General features: G+C 40.7%; 1 long non-coding RNA gene across 2 annotated transcripts in view; it reads right to left on the bottom strand.

The window, feature by feature from the left end:
• LOC122549092 overlaps positions 1-23,450 on the bottom strand; it is a 51,181-nt gene that overhangs the window by 24,629 nt on the left and 3,102 nt on the right. The gene's annotated exons all lie outside the window — the stretch shown is intronic.

Here is a 23,450-nt window from a genome sequence, read left to right as displayed (position 1 = left end):
GTCTACATGACAAAATGCAACAAGTCAAATTTAATTATGACAAAACTATCAAACCATTATCAAAGTTGAGCATTGGAGAGCCAATCAGGGTCCAAACCTTCAATGCTCTCAACAAGAGACAGCCCAAATAGCAACTTGAGACCTGTACAGAGCAGATTTCATCTTAATCATACAAAGAAATAAATGAACAGATATACTGCCACAAGCACTGTCACATACAATCAATTGGAGATACTGTTCCTGTATTGTAGATGCCCAATCAGGAAGATATAACTCATATCTTCACAGACAGCAGATGACCTTTCAGTCCCAGACCTTTCTATTATCTCATGAACAGAAATGGAACAAAAACAGTTACTGCAGCAACAAGTGACATGGGATTAACACTCCTGGACAAACAGTCAATGACAATGTACCATTTTTACCTTTCCTGGTATTCAAAGTTTGTATCCCCCAAGGACCTATCACCAGTCTTCCTACTTCTTATCCACATACTGCCCTTTGGTCACATCTTCTGAAAGCACAGGGTTAATCTTTACAAGTAGATTAATGCCACACAGTTCTACCTCTCCAGTACCACTCTGAAGCCCTCTACTGTTGCTAAATCATCAGACTACATGCCTGATATCCAGTACTGGATGAGTTGCAACTTCCTCCACTTAAATATTCAGAAGAATTAAGAATTATTTTCAGTCCCTACTCCAAACTCCATTTTCGTTGTCTATACAACAATTTGAGATTGAATCAATTAGTTCACAACTTGCTTGCACATTTGACACCCATATAAGCTCCTGACCTCATACTTGTGCCACTATTAAGACCATCTCTGTAATGTCCCTGACTTTACTCCTATTGCAGCACACATCCTTTGGTTACCATTAGACTTGATTGTGTGAACAATCATCTGGCTGGTCTCCCACACTATACCCACTATAAACTTGAGGCCATCTAAAACTTTGCTACATTTGGTTTAATTCATATCAAATCCTATTTCCCTTATCCCTGTCATAGAGTGATAGAGATGTACAGCAACAAAACAAACTGTTCAGTCCAACTCGTCCATGCTGATCAGACATCCTAAATTAATCTATTTCCATCTTTCAGCATTTGACTCATTTCCCTCTAAGCTCTTCCTATTCATATACCCATCCAGATGACTTTTAAATGTTGTAATTGTACCAGCCTTCACTATTTGCTCTGGCAATTCATTCCATACACGTAACACCCTCTGCATGAAAAACTTACCCTTTTTGGTCCCTTTAAACCTATGCAGTCTTGATTTGGACACCCCTACCCTGGGGAAAAGATCTTGGCTATTAACCCTTTCCATGCTCTGTCATGGTTTTATAAACTTCTATAATGTCACGCTTCAATGTCCATTGTTCCAGGAAAAATAGCCCCAGCCTATTCAGCCTCTCCATATAGCTTAAACCCTCCAACCCTGGCAACACTTATGCCCGAAATGTCGATTCTCCTCTTTTGATGCTGCCTGACCTGCTGCACTTTTCCAGCAACACATTTTTAAGCTCTGATCTCCAGCATCTGCAGAGCTCACTTTCTCCAACACTTGTAAATTTCACAGCATCTTTCCTATAGCAGGGAGACCAGAACTGAATGCAGTATTCCAAAGTGACCTTACCAATGCCCTGTACCGCACCAACATGACAGTCGAATTCCTATACTCAATGCACTGACCAATAAAAGTAAGCGTACCAAATGCCTTTTTCACTATCCAACCTATCTGGGACTCCTCTTTGAAACAACTATGACCTAAGGTCTCTTTGTTCGGTAACGCTCCCCAGGATCTTACCATTAAATGTACAAATCCTGCCTTGATTTGCCCTATCAAAATGCAGCATCTCACACTTATCTAAATTAAACTCCATCTGCCACTCCCCAGCCCATTTTCCCATCTGATCAAGGTCTTGTTGTATTCTGAGGTAAACCTCTTCACTGTGCTTATTGACCTATAACCAGTCTGATCAATTTTGGTGATAAAATTCTTACTCTTGTTCTCAAATCACTCCATGGGTTGCCCTTCCCTCTCTCGGTAATTTCCTCCAGCCAACAATTTTCTATTATTCTAATTCTAGACTGTGGTGTTTCCACAATTCTCATTGCTGTTCGACAAGAACTTAAAATGCCAGGTCATAGTATGTTATGGACCAAGTGCAGATAAATGAGATTAGTATAGTTTGGTGTTTGTTGGTCAATATAGACATGGTGGATCATTTCTAAGCGAAATGACTCTCTGGCTCTATGATTTCATTTATTGCAAAGGCTTCAGTTGCCTTCAATTCCCACCTCTCCATCTCCCCCCCTCACTGCATCTATTAAGATACTGCATAAAACTTACATTTCTGACCACACTTTATGTCATTTGATCTCATATTTCCTTATGTGGATGAGTGTTATACTTTATTTTATAATACACGTATAAAGAAACTTTGGATGCTTTATTATATTACAGGAGCTACACAAATATAAATTGTTGTTTAGGTGTACATAGCCAGTTTGTATCATTTGGCAGGGATGGGTGGAGAAAACAAACCACTTTTATCAACATATATGCATTTTTTCACACATTTGATTTCATGTGAGAGTAGTAAAGATAGTTAAATACCTTAAAGACATCCTTCTCTATTATTTATTAACATTTCCTGCACTAGGAATATTATATTGTGTTTATTCACATTTCATCACTGGATTAATTATATAAGCACATTGGTTGGCAACAAAGAGGAAAATGCATATTTGATGTAAAAAAGTAAAACATTTGCAATTGAATTGGAAGTTTAAAACTGGGCAAGAAAAAGTAGAAATATTTAATTTTAAATAATTCCTCAGACTATATTAATTTTGAGGTAATTGGGAAGCTAACATTGGGAAGCTATCATTTCCAATTCAAATTAAGTTAGAATAAATATATTTTATTACAGTTTTTGTGAGTCCTTGTGCACACATCTCCAAAAACTAGCATTCAAGTTCAGTCAGAAAACAACTGAAATTTTGGCCCTTATTTCAAAAAGTATAAAAATAGGGAGGAGAAAGCAAGGACTGCAGATGCTGGAGATCAGGATCAAAAAGTGTGGTGCTAGAAATTCACAGCCAGTCAGGCAGCGACCAAGGAGCAGGAGAGTTGATGTTTCGAGCATAAGCTCTTCATCATGAATTTGGGGGCAGAAGAGAGCTGAGAGATAAATGGTAGGGGGGTGGAGCTGGGGGAAAGATAGCTGGGAATGCTTGATAGGCTCTGCTTTTCCAGCACCACACTTTTTGACTCTAAAATTAGGGAAGTCTTGCTAAAACTATAAAAGCCACTAGTCAAACCACAGATGGAATATAGTGAACAGTTTTGGTTACCTTGTCTAAGGAATGATGTGGAGGAGCCTGTGTTTGACTGGGGTGGACAAAGTTAAAAATCACACAAGACCAGGTTATAGTCCAGCAGGTCTTTTTGGAAGCACTAGCTATCAGAGCACTGTTCCTTCATCAGGTAGTTGTGGAGCAGGACCATAAGACACAGAATTTATAACAAAAGATCACAGTGTCATGTAACTGAAATGATATAGTGAACAAACCTTGATTGTCATTAAGTCTTTCATCTTTTAGAATGGGTTGCAAGTTTCAGTTCAGTAATATGTAAATCCCAGAACTTCTTTTAAGTCACATTCACGAGATAACTTAAGGTTTTATTTTTAAAAATGTGACATCTCAGCTCAGACAATGCATTAAAGGTGTGAGGAATTCTTCAGAAGAATTCTTCAGAGGAATTCTCCAAGATGTCTGAAGTGATCCCAATGAACCAACCGTCAAACCAGAACAGTCATCTGAGAAATCCATTGAGGAGTGACCAAGAAGGAGTTGATTTGGATCCCTTTAGGAGTGCTATTGCCCTGGGCTTGACACATATGCTCAAACTGTCAGGAAATGTGTAAATGCCAGATTCATCAGCTGCATCCACAAGGTAGAGGAAAACATCACCCGATCACAATGCAACGCCACCCATTCTCTCAAAACCAATTGCAACATTGTCATCAAACCAGCAGATAAAGGAGGAACCATCTTCATTCAGAATAGAATGGACAACTGCAAGGAAGTGTACCAATAACTGAACAACCAGACAACTTCCGGCCGATCTGACTAAATAGCACACCCATGAACTAAACACATTGATCAAGTCTTTTGATCCAATCCTTCGGAGTTCCCTACACACTCTCATTCCCTTCTCGTGAAGGGGACTTCTACTGCCTTCCGAAGATAAACAAAGCCAACACACCTGGATGTCTCATTCTGTGTAAGAACCTCTCTCACTATAACAAAGGCATCTTGAAACCCATTGTACAGGGGATTCCCAGCTTCTGTCATGATACTACAGATTTCTTACAGAAACTCAGCACCAACAGACTAGCCGAACCAGAAACATTTCTTGTCAAAATGGACGTTTCAGTACTCTAGATCAGCATTCCCCACAATGACAGCGTCGTGGCAACAGCCTCAGTACTCAAAACCAACAACTGCCAATCTCCGAACACCGTCCTACAACTCATCCACTTCATCCTTGACCGCAATGTTTTCACCTTTGACAACCAGTTCTTCATCCAGACACACAGAACAGCCATGGGGACAAAATTTGCACCCAAGTATGCCAAACTTTTCATGCACAGTTTCGAGAAAGACTTCTGTGCTGCACAGGACCTCCAGCCAACACCATACACCAGGTAGATTGACGACATTTTCTTCCTCTGGACCCATAGCGAGGAGTCACTGAAACAACTACACAGTGATATTAATGAGTTTCATCCCACTATCAGACTTACTATAGACTGTTCTTTAGTATCTGTCTCTTTCTTGAACATATGCATCTCCACCAAGGATGGGAACCTCAGTACCTCACTACCGTAAACCTACGGATAACCTCACGATGTTACACTTCTCTAGCTTCCACCTGAACATATTAAAATAGCCATTCCCTATGGACAAGTCCGATGCACACATAGGATCTGTTCAGATGAGGAGGAACGTGACAGATACCTAAAGGTACTCAAGGATGTCCTCCTAAGAACAGGTTATGATGCTCAACTCATCGATAGTCAGTTCTGTTGTGCCACAGTGAGAAACAGTAATGACCTCCTCAGGAGACAGATTTGGGTTCCAACTAATAGGGTACCCTTTGTTGTCCAGTACTTCCTGGGAGTCAAGAAACTACACCATGTTCTTTGCAGCGTACAGCACATTATCGATGAGGGTGAGCACATTGCCAAGACCTTTCCTACGCCTCCACTTCTCGCTTTTAAACAACCGCTAAACCTTATACAGACTATTGTTTGCAACAAACTGCCCAGCCTTCAAGACAACATCATCCACATCACTGTTCAACCCTGTCATGGCAACCACCGCTAGACGCATCAGAGTGTTAACACAGATACTACTGTTACACATGAAGACACCACCCACCATGCATGCAGCGGGCACTCATGTGATGCGGCCAACATTGTCTATCTCATACGCTGCAGGCAAGGATGCCCCGAGTCATTGCACATTGGCTAGACCAAGCCGACACTACGACAACAGATGAATGGACACTGCGCAACAATCACCCGACATGGGTGTTTCTTCCCAGTCAGGGAAACATTTCAGTGGTCAGGGACATTCAGCCTGGGATCTTCGGTGACCATTCTCCAAGGCAGACTTCGGGAAAGCCAACAATACAAAGTGGCCGAGCAGAGGCTGATAGCTAAGTTCAGTACCCATGATGGTGGCCTTAGCCAGAACCTTTGGTTCATGTCACACTACAAATGGCCCTACTACACTATATACTCTCTTAGACACACACACATATATATATATCTCAAACACACATACATATAACACCCACACTCACACCCACACACCCACACACTCACAGACTTATATTCCATCACACTTACACACACACACACTTTACCAAGCCTGCACACATGCAAACATACTCTCTCACATGCACTCACACTTATATGCACTCTCTCTCTCTCTCTCTGTCTTTCTCTCTCTCTCCCTCACTCTCTCTCTCATGCACACACCCACATATAAATCTATGGGGTGAATTTGTATTTGCAGAATTATACATTCTATTTTGCTTAAAAAATGCACAATCTGCAGGCAGTCAATGCAGGCAGTCAATCCATGTCATATTTTGTAAATTACACTTTGGGAATAGAATCAGTCTGACTCAAGATCGGGATACAGTCAGACTCTAACCTTACACCTTTAATGCTTTGTCTGAGTGGAGATGTCACCTTTTTTTAATAAAACCTTAAGTTATCTCAAGAATGTGACTTAAAAGAAGTTCTGCAATTTACATATTAATAAACCAAAACCTGCAACCCATTCTAAAAGGCTTTGCAACAAACTAGGTTTGTTCAATAAATCATTTCAGTTGCATGACACTGTAATCTTTTGCTATAAATTCTGTGTCTTATGGTCCTACTCCATAACTACCTTATGAAGGAACAGCATTCTGAAGGCTAGTGCTTCCAAATAAACCTGCTGGACAATAATCTGTTGTTGTGTGATTTTTAATGTTATTTAAGAAAACATATTCTGACATTGGAGACAGTTCACTGGGTTCATCCTTGATATGGAGGAATTTTCTGATGAGCCTATATTGCGCTGTACTGTTTCATGTTCTATGTTCTATGTAGGAGCAATTGAGTAGGTTGAGCTTGTACCCATTGGAGTTTAGAAACATAAGAAACAACATGATTGAAACATATAAGATTCTTAGGAAGTTTGACAAGGTGAATGTGGAGAGATTGTTTGCCTTTTTGGAAGAGATGCAACCTGACACAAAATTTGGAGAACATATTTTAATCTATCTATCCAGCAGACACCATGCAGGTACTGAGAGAAAATGGCACATTGGACTTGCTCACAGCAATCCTGCTGTCTTTCCATTAGCTCTGAACCAGTTTTTCTAATCAGGCAATCCTTAGTTTCTGGAAAAGAATCAGAATAAAGGGTCACCAATGAATCATAGAATCATGGAGCACCTACAATGTTTAAGCAGGCCATTCAATCCATCAAGTGCACACCAATCCGCTGAAGAGGATCCTACCAGATCCACACCTTATCCTACTCCTGTAACCTTGCATTCCCATGGCTAATCTATCAAACCTGTACATCTTTGGACTATGGGAGGAAACTGGAGCATCCAGAGGAAATCCACACAAACGCAGGGAGAACATGCAAACCCGCACAGACAGTCGGTGAAGAGGAATATCTTCTATCAGAAGGTGGTGGGTCTATGGAATTCATTACAACAGAGAACTATCAATGCTGGGTCATTAAATATATTCAAGATTTTTAATCATTGAGGAAATCAAGGGTTATAGAAATAGGGCAGAGAAGTGGAATTGAGAATTATCAGAACTCGGATTTCACCAGTTTCCTCATTTCCCCTCCCCCCACCCTGTCTCAGTCAAATCCATTGAATTCAGCACCGCCTTCCTAACCTGCAATCTTCTTCCCGACCTCTCCGCCCCCACCCCAGTCTGACCTTTCACCCTCACCTTGACCTCTTTCCACCTATCACATTTCCGACGCCCCTCCCCCAAGTCCCTCCTCCCTACCTTTTATCTTAGCCTGCTGGACAAACTTTCCTCATTCCTGAAGAAGGGCTTATGCCCGAAACGTCGATTCTCCTGTTCCCTGGATGCTGCCTGACCTGTTGCGCTTTTCCAGCAACACATTTCCAGCTCTGATCTCCAGCATCTGCAGACCTCACTTTCTCCTCCCTTGAGAATTATCAGATCAGTCATGATCTCACTGAATGGTGGAGGGGACCCAACAGGTCAAATGGCCTACATCTGCTCCTATGTCTCATTGTCTTATGGTCCTAACTCTGTATAACTCTTCTCTAGCTCTCATGAACATGATGGGTCAAATAACCTCTTCTTACTCTAAAAATCTTCTCTATTTTCATGTTTTTAAAAATAGCTCATGTCTTTAATTTCTTCTGGATGCAAGCCATCCACTGTTAGTACCATCTTCTCCCGTTGCCAGCTGTTTACATAGATGAATGAAAGAGACCATTATTAAATGCTATCCTATCACCTAAATGGTCAGCACATGCTTGCAGCCTCAAATTTCTCATCATAGATGTATTTTTGGCTGTGAGGACACCACTGTTTCTGAAACTTGCTGAATGTGGCCTCCGGTTCATGGTCCTTTATGTGAATGAGCCCAGCAGATGGCACCCTTCACATTGATACTTTTGAATAGTTCCATTAGAATTATTTGACCCTTTTATATCACACTGTCTATTGTTCCCCTTGTGAAAAGGGATAACACATTTTGATATTCATATTAACTTTTCAGATTCAGTATTTGAAGGAAGCAGTGCTGTCACATTACAGGGAAAGAAGAAATTCTTCATAGTCCCAGTGTGAAGAAACTAGCATAAATTGTGATGGAATGTTTTAAGATGTGTTCTTGAGGAGGTCCCAGCTACTGCAGTGGCATAAATTCAGAATTTAATCATTTTATGAACTGTATAATTCACTGACATATTAGACTGGATCTTGTGAGGAACTAGAAAGAAATTCAGATTAAACTGTGGAATGATCAAGAATGGGTAGGTTTCCTGAAATTGTTCAAGGGTAGTTTTGTATGTCCTCTATGCAATCTAGAATAATGAAATACATTTTGATCTTAAACAATTTTGTCAGTAAATTCCACCAACATCTTGCTAGACATTATTTTCACAATTATCTCCATCATCTCACAGTTGTAATCTTATTTTGAAAACTGATTTTCTTGGCTTTTCCCCTGAAGTTGTCTCTATTTTCCAAGCAAGAATCTTCTTCCCACATCAAGGTAACTATTTAATGTTTTTTTATCCATCTACTTAGCCATGGGATTCAACTTTCTTTTTCCCTTCATTACCTGGTTGAACATTAATGTTTTAGCCAGTAGGATTGAGCCACTTGATGCTCATAGCCTTATCCAACTTTTGTTTAAGCTATGAAATGTTTGGAATTCCTGCTTTGTTTTCTATTTTAGTGGATTATCCAAGTTACAAAAACTTTGGTGCTTGTATAGCCAGAGATTAGGCTATATGGTGGAACATGGCCTAATACTAAAGTGACTCAAGTGATCTGCTAATGAGGAGTCTTTATCTACACAAAATATAGCCAGCAGTATGGGGTTATTGTTGTGAGGGATGTTGAGTAGAGTGGGAACTCTAAACATCAGTGCTCCTTTGCCTTGCGGTTTGTGTAGGTAGAAGTGGCCAGACACAAGGACGACATATCCTCCAGCTAGATTTTATGAGGACATCTTACAAAAAAGACTGCAGTGAGTCTTTGGAAAATTCTTCCAGGGCTGATGAAGCACTCTTCCATAGTCTGACATTTCTTCTTTGATCTGTCTGGGAGATGTAACTGATGGCCATCTTGCAAATCTAAGCAAATTAGAGGACATTACTCTAATCCCAAAAACACCATCAAGATCAGTACCAGAGTTTTAGCATTGTCATAATATTAGCATTAGTACTCAGATCGCTGGCTTACAATTTTGGGGGTCAGAGTCTTCAATCACTTTTCCCAGTGACTTATTCCAGCTATGGGCGGCATGGTGGCACAGTGGTTAGCACTGCTGCCTCACAGCGCCATAGACCCGGGTTCAATTCCCGCCTCAGGCGACTGACTGTGTGGAGTTTGCACATTCTCCCTGTGACTGCGTGGGTTTCCTCCGGGTGCTCCGGTTTCCTCCCACAGTCCAAAGATGTTCAGGTCAGGTGAATTGGCCATGCTAAATTGTCCATAGTGTTAGGTAAGGGGTAAATGTAGGGGTTTGGGTGGTTTGCGCTTCGGCGGGTCGGTGTGGACTCGTTGGGCCGAAGGGCCTGTTTCCACACTGTAAAGTAATCTAATCTAATCTATGGAGTATTCCTTGTGTAATGACATATTCATTGATCTAATTTTATCCTTCATAAACTTCAAAATGTTTCTTACTCCTACTGCCCTGATGGTAATGAAAAACTATTTTGTGATCATCTACTCTGGCAACTCAAATTGAATGAGAGGTCATATAATTTAGTGGATTTAATTAAAATTTATAGGTGGCTATTTACGATTATGTAGGCTTGATGCACACTTCCAATACATAAAGTGTCGCATTAGGGGAAGATAATTAGAAAAAATTCCCTTCATATACCTTTTAGGTTTACCTCTAATATTCCAATATCTGAGGCTGAATACTCCTGGTTCAACAAATACTTTGCAGGGCTCATTTCTTTTACAACACGGCGGCACGGTGGCACAGTGGTTAGCACTGCTGCCTCACAGCGCCAGAGACCCGGGTTCAATTACCGGGCGACTGACTGTGTGGAGTTTGCACGTTCTCCCCGTGTCTGCGTGGGTTTCCTCCGGGTGCTCTGGTTTCCTCCCACCATCCAAAGATGTGCAGGGTCAGGTGAATTGGCCATACTAAATTGCCTGTAGTGTTAGGTAAGGGGTAAATGTAGGGGTATGGGTGGGTTTCGCTTCGGCGGGTCGGTGTGGACTTGTTGGGCCGAAGGGCCTGTTTCCACACTGTAATCTAATCTAAATCTAATCTAATCTAAATCTAAACATGGAACCACTTCATTGCTTTTCTCTGCACTGCTTTTCCTGACCTACATACCCCTCTTATGTCACAATATTCAAACTAGAATACCGTCATTTAGGAATAACCCATCTATGAACTGTACATCTTCAGCAAGACTTTTGGAGATTTAAGTAAACAGATTTGGCATTATAAACCATGGCTGTATTGACATTGTTCATTATTGTCTGTCACTACTCAGACACAATGGACAAGGAATCAATTCAATTTTGCTATTTGATTTATTCCTTGGCAGGTTGAATGAAGTACATATATGTGTCCTATTTTAAATCCATATAGCAGATTGCATTTCTCTGAAACAAACTTCATTTATTAGTTATTGTCCAGTGCTCTTCCACAGCATTTAAAATATGTATAAAGGTGTTTTAAACAGCTTTTTGAAATCCCTTACCTCTATTCAGGACAAGACCATAGAACCCCAAGCATTCAATTAACTGTTACCTTTAGAAATGATAAAGTTGGTAAAATCTTGACAGTGCTAAATTAATGACTAGGCACCTATTCTGATTATCCTGGCATCCTTCTGCAATGCCACATAGACATGTTCTTTCTTAATGTCTTTAATCCCAAAGACATTCATTTTTATAATCTATTAGTTTTTCTTTGCTTCCAATTTTTGAGATATGACTATGAGAATGAAGAAGAGAAGTATCAGACTTGGGATGCATTTTCCATACACCTGCTTCATGCTGCTCCATGTCTCTCTGCCATAACTTCTGTAACCTTTGTAGCTGCAACACTTGCTTCATCAGTCTGAGACTGTAGCATAAATGGGATATTATTCAGAGCTTTCAAATGTCAGCTAGAGATGTCTATAATTTTTGTTAACATACTGATCCTTTCTCAAGAATACGCCTTATAGCATTTTGGTGGAAGATTTATTCATTCAGACCAAATTACTCAACAATTTGGAAGAATGGGAAGGTTGCAGCATGGAAGAAAATCATTCTGTTGTCTCCCCATTTTCTCCCTACAAAAGAAACTCAGTTAGTTCCATTCTCCTGCCTCTTTGCTGGGGCCCTGCAATTCTTTTTTCCCCTTCAGATAATTATATAATTCCCTTTGAAAACCATGACTGGAACCCTTGCATCCATAATACTCCCAGACCACTTGCTGCATAGAATGTTTCTTTCCTCATGTTGCCTTTTTTTTGCCATTGTCCTTAAATCAGTTAGTTATACCATGAACTACTGTAAGTAATGTAACATTTTTCCTTCCTTTTTTCCCTTTATTTCTGTACATTGTATCTAATATCTGTACCTAGGTACTTTGTACCTAAGATGGCACCATATGGGGCAACGTTGTAAACTTTTTACTGTATTCCTATATTGTACTTCAGTAGTTGAGTACTTGTGACAATAAAGGATATTTTAAGTACCTTTCTACCAGTGGGAACAGTTTCTCTATATATATTTGGACCAAGCACATCATGATTCTAAACACTTGTATCTAATCTCATCTCAGGATTCTTTTTTACCAAAGTGAACAGCCGCTGTTTTTTAATCTATGCACACAAAATTGATATTCCTCACCCTGAAATAATTCTCATAAATTGTTTATGTGTGATCACTGATGTCTTCACATCCCTCCTAAACACAATGCTCCAAAGAGGCTTAACTTCCTTACTTTTGCACTTTGTTTAAAAATCCTGGAATCCTGTATGCCTTATCAACTATTTTCACAATCTGTCCTGCATCATGAACAATTTGTACATATTTGCCCCAATTGTTTCCGTCACTTTAGAATTATATATTTTATACTACCTATTCCTGTCCTTCCTAACAAATTATTTCACTTCCCACTTCTCAGCACTAAATGTCTGTATCAGGCCTACTGCAGTGCTCCTGTGAGGCTCAACACAAGCTGAATGAATAATACCTCATCCTCCACTTGGGAACCTTAGCTGCAAGAACTTAACACCAAGCTTAGCAACATTTCAATTGGGAATGCACCAAGCCCTGTGATGAAATGAGTTGTTTTCAGTACAGCTAATCCATTTTCACCTCCTATTCCATTTTCACCTATCTAGCTTCTCTTCTTTCCTAGCTTGCTATCAAAAACCCCTTTGTTTGCCTCCCATTTTTCTCCTCACTCCTAGCTCCTTCTCTACAAGTTCAGTTATTCCTTTTCCTCCCCACCCCCTGTAACCAGCATAAATGCCATATATTCTTATCCATTATCAGTTCTAAAAAAGGGTCACTGGACTCAAAACATTAACTCTGTTTTTCTCTTCACAAATGTTGTTAGACCTGCTCGGTTTGTCCAGCAACTTCTGTTTATAGAGCCATAGAGTCATAGATTATATACATCAGGTCACTGGTGCTGTGAACAACAGTACTGGCTATTGTGCCATCATGCTGTCCCTTCTTCAGGAATGCAAGTTTTAATTTGCATTAATAGAATGATTAGATTAATGGAAGGGATAACACTTCTGTTTGGACAAGATTGTGAAATTTTAATTTGGAAAATTGACTTTGATTTAGAAGGCTTCTTTCTAAACACTTCCACCCTCTAAAAATGTCTACAACATTGTCCCTCAGAATAAGAAGCTAGCTGTAGGGACAATTCTAGGGAAAATTAAATAAATGTCGTGAGAACTGGTTATTCACAGGGAACAGGAGCAATAGAGAATTTGGGATTGATGGACATGTACCAGTGTCTTAAGAGAGATCAAAAAGAAAATAAATGCAAAACTTTGATTTCTCTGCACAGGTGCTGACAAACCTGCTGAGGTTTGCCAGAAATTTCTGATTTCTAGTTCTTTCGGTTTTTTATTTAGCATTTAGTTCACTACCACATCTCTTCCAGGCATGCCCATCTTGAAGACGTTCTACTCTCTCCAATAGGATTTCTGTCCCATCTTTTTTGTTGTTTGCCATCATTAATTTTGTTGTCGATCCTGGTCCATGTCAAGGTATTTGCTTAAATTCATTTCCACATCCACATCATTTCCTCAGTAACTGTCCCCAGCTCAGACTCAGACCACATGATTCCAACTCAAGATTCATCCTTCCATTGGACCCAAAATGTTAAAACTGATTTCTACACACAGATAGTGCCAGACCTGTTCAGGTTTTCCAGCAATTTCTGTTTTTGTTTTTGATTTCCACCATCCACAGTTTGTTTGTTTTTTAACCTCCCTAAATCTGTGTCTTCTCTGCCAATCAATGAGATTACGACTGATTATGTTGTGCTTCAAATTCTATATTCCCATCTCCTCCTAAAACCTTCTGGTGACAGAATAGCCAACGTCATTTGAAATGTTTTTGATTTCCAGCATCCACAGTTTGTTTTTTAACCTCCCTAAATCTGTGTCTTCTCTGCCAATCAATGAGATTCCGACTGATTATGTTGTGCTTCAAATTCTATATTCCCATCTCCTCCTAAAACCTTCTGGTGACAGAATAGCCAACGTCATTTGAAATGTTGTAACATTTTTGTGGCTCAGATGATGTAAAGTTCATTTGGCTGGAGGTAAGAAATAGCAAGGGAAAGGAGGCATTGGTAGAAGTACTGTAGCCACTCTGTGGGGAAAGCTATAAATCAACAAATAATAGGAGCATGCAAAATAATAGAGTAACTTCAATTTCTGTGTTGATAGGCTTAATCAAATTGGGAAGGGTAACAATGGCAACAAATTCATAGCGTGCATTTGGGATATTTTCATAGAGCACTTTGGATAATAAGGCAGGTCTGATAAATGACCTCACTGAAAAAGATCCCCTAGGATGTAGTGATCATAACATAATCAAATTTAATATTCGTTTTGAGAATAAAGATCTTGGATCAGAAATATCTGTGTTTAACTTAAATAAAGTGAATTACAATATAATGGGGATAGAGTTAGCTAAAGTCAACTGAACAGATAGCTTAACAGAAATGACAGTATGTTAAGTAGTAGCAGACATTTAAGAAGGTAATCCATGATTCACAGCAAAAATAGATCCCAGGTAGGAAAGATCCTCAGTGAAGGATAAACCAACCATGGCTAACCAACGAGGTTAAGGAGAGTGTTAAGTTGAAAGAATAAACACCTGAGGATGCAAAATTCAGTGATAATCCCAAAGACAGGAATAAATTCAGAATCCAGCAAATGAGGACTAAAAGGACAATAAAGACAGAGAAAATAAACTATGAGGGAAAGCTACCAAGGAATTTAAAAATAGACAATAACAGCTTCTTTAAATATATGAAAAGAAAGAAACAGGTCAAAGTGAAAATAGCCCCTTAGAAAATGAATCTGAGGAGACAGTTATGGGAACAAGGAAATGGCAGAGGACTTAAACAGATATTTTGCATCTGCCTTTACAATGGTAGATACTTCGAACATTACATTAATGTCAAAGGGTACAAGGAAGGAATTAAGTACCCTTGCCATCACTAGAAATATTATATTAGACAAATTAATGAGGTTAAAGGCAGATAAGTCCTCCAGTCTAGATGGCTGGCATCCTAGTAGCTGAAAAGAATTAACTACAGAGATTGTAGGTGCATTGTTTGTCATTTTCCTAAAATACTTGGATTCTGGAGAAGTACTAGAGGTTTGGAAAACTGCATATGTGACATCCCTATTCAGAATGGATAGAAGGGAACCAGTAGACATGTTGTATTTGGTCTTCCAGAAGGCATTCAACAAGTAGCTCACAAAATGTTAGCTCCTAAAAGCCCAGGTTGTTTAAGGTAGCATATTGGCATGGATAGAAAGTTAGCTAAAGGGCAGGAAACAGCAAATGGGGTAAAGGGGTTCTTTTTTCTGATTGGTAACCCATGATCAGTGGGGTTCCACAATGAGCAGTACTGGGAATACAATTGTTTACAACATATATATTAACGACTTGAAAGAAGGAAGTGACTGCACTGTAAAATAGATGGAAAGGCAGGTTGCAAGAGTGATACAAACTGTTTACACAGAGATAAGGTTGATAGCATTGTTAAGAAGGCTTTCATTAACAGGGGATTGTGTTTAAGAGTAGCGAGGTTTTGCTGCAGTTCTGTAAAACCCTGCTTAGACCACACTTGGCATATTGTGACCAGTTCTGCCACCTCATTATAGGAAGGATGTAGATGTTTTAGAGAGGGTGCAGAGAGATTTACAAGGATGCTGCCTGGATGGAGGGCATGTCTTATGAAGAGAGGTTGAGTGAGCTAGGGCTTTTCACACTGGAGAGAAGGAGGAAGAGAGGTGACTTGATAGAGGTGTACAAGGTAATGAGAGGAGTAGATAGAGTAGATAACCAGAGACTTCTCCCCAGGGTAGGAATGGCTGTCACGGGGGCTCATAATTTTAAAGGTAATTGGAGGAAGGTATAGGGGAGATGCCAGGGAGATGTTCTTTAAGCAGAGATTAGTGAGTGGATGAAATGCACTGCCAGCAGTGGTAGTACAGTCAGAGACATTAGGGACATTTAAGCGACTGCTGGACAAGCACATGGATGGCAGTAAATTGAAGGTATACAGGTTAGGTTGATCTTAGATTAAGACAAATGTTTGGCACAACATCGTGGGCCAAAGGGCCTGTACTGTGCTGTACTGTTCTATGTTCTAGAGACATTGATAGGTTACATAAGTGGGCAAAATATTGGCAAATTAAGTATAATGTGGGAAAATGTGAAGTTGTTCATTTTCAAAGGGAGAATGAAAGAAAGGAGTATTATTTAAATATAGACAAGCTGCAGGAACCTACAACCACAAAGGAACTTGGAGGCACTTGTGCATGAAACATAAAAAGTTAGCATACAGCTGTAGAATGTAATTAGGAAGGCAAATAGAATATTCCCCTTTGTTTCCAGGGGGTTGGAGTATAAGAATAGGGAAGTCTTACTGCAACTGTATGAAGTACTGGTAAGACCACATCTAAAGTACTGTAGGCAGTTTTAGTTCAGAGGAAGTCCATGAGGATATTTCCTGGCGTGGAGGGATTGTCTTATGAGCTGAGGTGAAACAAGTTGGGCGTCTTCTCACTGGAATTTAGAAGAATGAGAGTGATCTCATTGAAAACTATAGGATTTTTCAGGGATTGACAGAGTAAATGCTGAGAGCATAATTCCTCATTTAGGAAAGTCTAGGACCAGAGGGTATAGTCGCAGAATTAAAAGACAGCAGTTTAAGAATCAGCTGAGGAGAAATTTCTTCTCTCAGATGGTTATGAATCTTTGGGACTGCTTGCCATAGAGAGTTGTGGGGTTTGTTTCTTCAACTATACTTTAGGTTGAGATGTATAGATTCTTGATCAGTAAGAGAATCAAGGGTTGTTAGGAAAGTTCAGGAAAGTGACATGAGCTCATCAGACCAGCTCATCCAAGGATTACCAATAGGTGGTCTGTTTAGGAATTACATGGACATTGGGCAGGGGTCTGGTTCACTCTCAGGTTGGGATTGTTCTCCAAACTCAGTCCCCGGCCAGGACCACAGTCAGTCCTGGGATTTGTGCACTGAATGTTAAAGAGGTTATTCAGCATATTACTTTGTTGGAGAAATTGGGGAAGTCAAGTGTAGAGGCAGCATGCTGAGGTGCAGAAGGGACAATCGCTGTAGAAGGGAGCAATTCTGCATATAAGGATGGGAGATGATACAGCATGAATGCATACAGAATATTTTGGAGGGAGTTGCCATTGATATTCACCACCATCCTGGCTTTGATGAGGAGACAGTGTATCATGATGCTGGGCTTCATGAGCCGTAAGCCTAGGGTTCATGGGTATTTTGGAGAAAAGAATAATTACAAAAATGGGTTAGATGAGAATATGATGTGGCGAGGCCGAAAATTTAATGTGATTGACTGGGACTGTACTGCAGAATGGAACGAGCAAGATGGGGTGGGGTACCTAGAATTAGCAGCCAGCATCTGCAGTTCATTCTCTTGAAAGCCTTCCATCTCCATCCAATTATTAACAACACAACGAAATTGAAAAATGGCTGTAAACACACTCAGAGTTTGTGGAATAAGCTTTTTTTTTCATTGTACCATATTAGTTATACTCAAGTCTTCTTTCTGTGGCCAGAGAGGATTTGAAAATTAAATGTCAAAGTCCCAGCAATTTCCTCCCATGCCTCCACAGAATCAGATAACCTGTTACCAAGTCACTCTTTTTTAAATAAGTTTAGATTAGATTCCCTACAGTGTGGAAACAGGCCCTTCGGCCCAACCAGTCCACACCGACCCTCCGAAGAGTAACCCACCCAGACCCATTTCCCTCTGACTAATTGACCTAACACTATGGGGCAATTTAGCTTGGCTAACTCACTTGACCTGCACATCGTTGGACCATGGGAGGAAACCAGAGCACCCAGAAGAAACCCATGCAGACAAGGGGAGAACATGCAAACTCCACACAGACATTCACCAGAGGCTGCAATTGAACCTGGGATCCTGGTGCTGTGAGGCAGCAGTGCTAACTACTGAGCCACCGTGCCGCCATTTGTTTTATTCTCTCTGTGGAATTGGGCTCCAAATATGGCATGATTGGCTCCACATCCACATAAACATGCAGTCATTCACCCACTGACACAGTGTGTACTATCTACAAGGTGCACTACAGAAATTCACCAAAGATTCCAAACCCCTGACCACTACCACCTAAAACAAGTGCAGCTGATCAATAGGAACAACACCACCTATAAGTTCCCCTCAAAATCACTCACCATCCTGACTTTGAAATATATTGCCATTCTTTCAATATCATCATGCCAAAATCCTGGAATTCCCTTATTAACGGTTACATGGATCTACCAACAGCAACATTTCAAGAAGGCAGGTCATTACCATCTTCTCAAGGTTAACTAGGAATGGGCAATAAACATTGGCCCAGCCAGTGATGTTCACATTCCATCAGTGAATATAAAAGTAAAATTATTATCCGAATGGAGAGAAAGGGAGAGGTGCAATGTGACCTGGATTCCCTTGTACACCAGTTGCTGAAAATAAGTATGCATATGGAGCAGATGTGAAGAAAGTAAATGATATGTTGGCCTTTGGTAAATTGGGAACTCAAGAACAGGAGCAGCAATGTCTAACTGCAATTGTACAGACATTGGTGAGACCACACCTGGGAGTATTGAGTGCAATTTTGGTTTCCTTATCTGAAGAAGGGTGTTCCATCCATGTAGGAAATACAATAAAGACTTATCAGACTGACTCTTGGAATGGAAGGCCTTGTGTATGAAGAGAAGCTGTATTCACCAGAATTTAAAGGAATGCAGGGGTCTCATAGAAGCCTGGCAAGTTCTAACAGGAGTAGACAGGGTAAATGGTGTGGAGTTGCTGGTGTAGGACTGGGATTGGCAAAATCAGAGTCACATGACATCAGGTTACAATCCAACAGTTTTATTAACAATCATCAACTATCAAAGCACTGCTCCCTCATCAGGTGAAGTGGGCCTGACGCTGTCACCTGATGAAGGAGCAGCACTCTGAAAGCTCATGAGGGTACATTGGGGAAGGATGTTCTTGATCTCTGGGTCACAGTCTAAGGGTACAGGGTGGGCCACTTTTGCATAGAGATAAGACTTTTTTCAACCAGAAAGCTTTGGAATTCTAAGCTACAAAAACAAAATATTGAATGTTTACAAGTTGAAGTCTGATATAGTTCATAGGGTTAGAGGGATCAAAGGGTATGGGAGAAAGCAGGAGCAGGCTACTGAGTTGGATGATCGGTTATGATTATATTAAATGGCAGAGCAGACTTCAAAACTGGAATGGCCTATTCCTGCTTGCAATTATCAATGTTTCTATTTGTAGTTACTCCAAAGGCAAGCAATCCCTTCTTAGTCCCAAAAGCAAATGTAACTTTTTGTTTGCTTTTCTCTCTTTGCTTTTCCTGTGTTTAATAAAAATTAATATTAGCAATTGATGGAAGGTTCCACAACATCTGATGTTTCTGCATTCAACAATTGCAATACGTCATGCCATGATGCTACATGGAGAGTGTAGCACTCCTCCAGACAGTAAATTGATCCAATTTAGTGAGTGTCTTCGACAATCCTGCCTCTTGGTCGTGTGTCTGTTCATGCTTTTGAGTGCAGTTATTAATGGTCAAACCACAGAGTCATCCCCTGCTTGGGGCTGAGCAGAGGCCTAAATTCCAGTAGTCCTCTGAGGTGCTAGGGCTTCTCTTCCTTGGCAAGCTGTGGGAAAGTGGCAGTGATGTGCTTAGCAGAATGCTTTTCCAAGCCTACTGCAGCACCCACTATGGCAACAGTACCTGAGCTAAAGGAAGATGCATTGACAGCTTTGCTAGCACTTCCTCTAAAGGATCTGAGTCTTCTTCAGAGGTAGAGGAGGAGTTGATTACCAAGGAGCTGGTCTCTGGTATGTGGAGGCTGTGTGGATGTCGTTTCTGGTTGTAGAAGACAAGAGGGAATGACTATACAATAAGGTGGAATCTTGAGCAGCTTAAGAATGTATTCTCTGTGTTGGTAATGGGAAACAAGGTAGTGAAGCACAGCACAATAAAGTTTACTTGGTTGCTTGAACACTCATGTGAGCAGTCTCAATTACCTCCCTCTAATTCAAGGATCTTCTCCTTACATAGAGTGATGAAATGAATGTCAGTCGCCTGTGAACTGTTTTTGCTTACTCACCCCTATTGTGGCCCATTTTATCCTATATTTAGACAAAGGAAGCAATTGAGTGAGATGAAAGTGGCTGGAAGAGCTCTTAGTATGGGCCACTTGTAGGAAAGGTGACGAAATGTCCTGGATGAGTTAGTTGAAAGTGCAGAGGACATGTATGATTCATAGTATGGGGGGAATTTGGTGGGTGAGAGTCATTGAGGGAAAATGCTTCATGCATAGTGAGGGTGGTGGACCATGAGTCTAGGTGGAATGTGGGTGCAGTAGCAGAGATGGATTAAAAATGAGGTAGCAGAAGCAAGATGGTGGCATTTGCGCTTGTGGAGCACAGCAGGTCATTAAACTTCTTGCAGTTTTGTTTCGTATTCGTCAGGACCATAGACACCTCATGGTTACTTTGGTTCTGGCATCGTTGTCTCCTCTGTCAGAAAATAGATTGCCCACCTCTGTTCTACCCTGTCCACTGAAAGCTCCAGGTCTCTGTTGACTGAGCAGAGTGCCAATTTGACTCTCACAGACATGACCATTCCAAATGTTCAGCAACACCCAGAGAAAGGCAATTTATGATTTGCAAGATTTGAACTGTTGCACAGCTGAGATATATATAAAATATGAATGTTGATAGATCCCAGCACCCATTCTTCTGCCTCTGCTCAATGCAAGATTGAGCTGGAACAGTATTGTGAGGTGGGCTACATACTAAATAAAGTGAGCAGTGGTGAATTATTTAACCAAAATATGGGAAAATTTAGTCCATGGTCTCCTCTGTTGTTTACTTTTATCGGTAGGGAAAATCATGCACTTGCTTACTTTCAGGAATCAGGCATTAGCTATGTGTTTTACAGTATGATCTATTGCAGTATGAGTGATATTATTGATGTTCCATCTGAAAACAGCCTGAGACAAAAACGTTAAAGGAAATTGTCACATCCTGTACCATTCTTGCTTTGGCAATGGTCATCCTGCAACACACTGGACAATTCTATCACTACCTCTCCTTATGAATGAGATGGTCAGTTTGCAGTAAGTTCCAGATGGTTATACTGGATGTGTACAATGCTGGATAAGGAAGCTGCTCATATGATGTTGTCCGACTTCCCTGGCAACCGGAAGTTCTTTCTCATCCTTCTTATTTCTACTAAATAACACAGGGATTTAAAAGAAAGTGAGTCTAGTTATGCAAAGGCAAATAACTGAGAAAAAAAAGTCATCATACCAACCTTGCCCATACCTAACATCCACACCTTGCTGTCAAGTACAAAGTTATGTGGGACAAAAAGTATTGCTACAAATTGATATTTATTACCTAACTTTGATTTCAGGCCTACTCCAACAGTAATTAGCATCCTTTGTACCTTTAATATTGCCAGTAAAATGAAACAAGGTGAAAAATTACTTCTGCCTCATTTTAATGTATGGAAACAGGAATAGGCCAGATACTTCCTACAGACTTTTCCATCATCACCCAGTGATATCATGCCTGATCTGTGATTCAACTCCATTTACTCACCTTTGTTCCATCTATCCTTGGATAATAGAAAACTAAAACTTAGCTATAAAATAATAAAAGATGAGGCAGAATGACAACAGAAAAGAAAAGGAAAAGAAGTAAATATTGTACACTGAATCCCATCACCTCCTCATCTTGACACATATGTCCAAACATGTTCACATTGAGAACTGCCTTCCTCAGTCAAACGACGAACCAAGGCAGAAACTAATAAGCCTGCAAGGTTTGTGAAGGCTTGTAGCTCAGGGTGAGGTTTAGGGTGTAGGTTTGCTCGCTGAGCTGTAGGTTTGATATCCAGACATTTAATTACCTGGCTAAGTAACATCATCAGTGGCGACCTCCAAGTGAAGCGAAGCTATTGTCTCCTGCTTTCTATTTAAATCTTTCTCCTGGATGGGGTTCCTGGGGTTTGTGGTGATGTCATTTCCTGTTCATTTTATGAGGGGTTGATAGATGGGTATCTAGATCTATGTGCTTGTTTATGGCGTTGTGGTTGGAGTACCAGGCCTCTAGGAATTCTCTGGCATGTCTTTGCTTAGCCTGTCCCAGGATAGATGTGTGGTTTGTGTGATTCTAGGACTCCGAGGGGTCTTAGTAGTCTGGCTGTCATTTCTGAGACTTCTTTGATGTATGGTAAGGTGGTTAGGGTTTCTGGCTGTGTTAGGTCTGCTTGTCGTGGTTTGTTCTTGAGGAATCTGCGAACCACCTATACAACGTATTCAAGAAGAACGGATACTCAAAAAATACAGTCCGCAGATTCCTCAGGAACCAACCACGGCAAGCAGACCTAACACAGCCAGAAACCCCAACCACCTTACCATACATCAAAGAAGTCTCAGAAATGACAGCCAGACTACTAAGACCCCTCAGAGTCCTAGAAGCACACAAACCCACCAACACTCTCAAACAAAAACTAACAAACTTAAAAGACCCAGTACAATCCATAAACAAAACCAATGTCATCTACAAAATTCCATGCAAGGACTGCCATAAACACTACATAGGACAAACAGGAAGAAAGTTAGCTACCAGGATACACGAACACCAGCTAGCCACAAAAAGACACGACCCTCTCTCCCTTGTAGCCATAAACAAACACATAGATCTTGGTACCATCTATCAACCCTTCAGAAAACGAACAGGAAATGACATCACCACAAATCCTAGGAACCCCATCCAGGAGAAAGATATAAATAGAAAGCAGGAGACAACAGCTTCACTTCACTTGGAGGTCACCACTGATGATGTTACCTCGCCAGATAATTAAACGTCTGGATATCAAACCTACAGCTCAGCGAGCAAACCTACACCCTAAACTAATAAGCCTGATTGGACATAATTTGCAGACTGAGGCACAGTTGATGATGATGATGCTGCTGATCAATGGGTTATCTACTGAGGGCCAAGCCTGAAAGGTGCTTCAAGGTAGATTGTTCACAAGGCCACAGCACAACCTCCTCAAAGACTTTTATGGATGGAAATTAAATGGTCGAAGAGATTAAAAAGTCCACATATGAGACCATATGACTTCCCTCCCCTCCCCTATCAGCGTTCCGAAAAGACCACTCCCTCCGTGACTCCCTCGTCAGGTCCACACCCCCCACCAACCCAACCTCCACTCCCGGCACCTTCCCCTGCAACCGCAAGAAATGCAAAACTTGCGCCCACACCTCACCCCTTACTTCCCTCCAAGGCCCCAAGGGACACTTCCATATCCGCCACA

The sequence above is a fragment of the Chiloscyllium plagiosum genome, chromosome 4 (genome assembly GCF_004010195.1).
Source record: "Chiloscyllium plagiosum isolate BGI_BamShark_2017 chromosome 4, ASM401019v2, whole genome shotgun sequence".
NCBI classification, from domain to species: domain Eukaryota; kingdom Metazoa; phylum Chordata; class Chondrichthyes; order Orectolobiformes; family Hemiscylliidae; genus Chiloscyllium; species Chiloscyllium plagiosum.
This window is presented reverse-complemented; position numbering and strand designations above follow the sequence as displayed.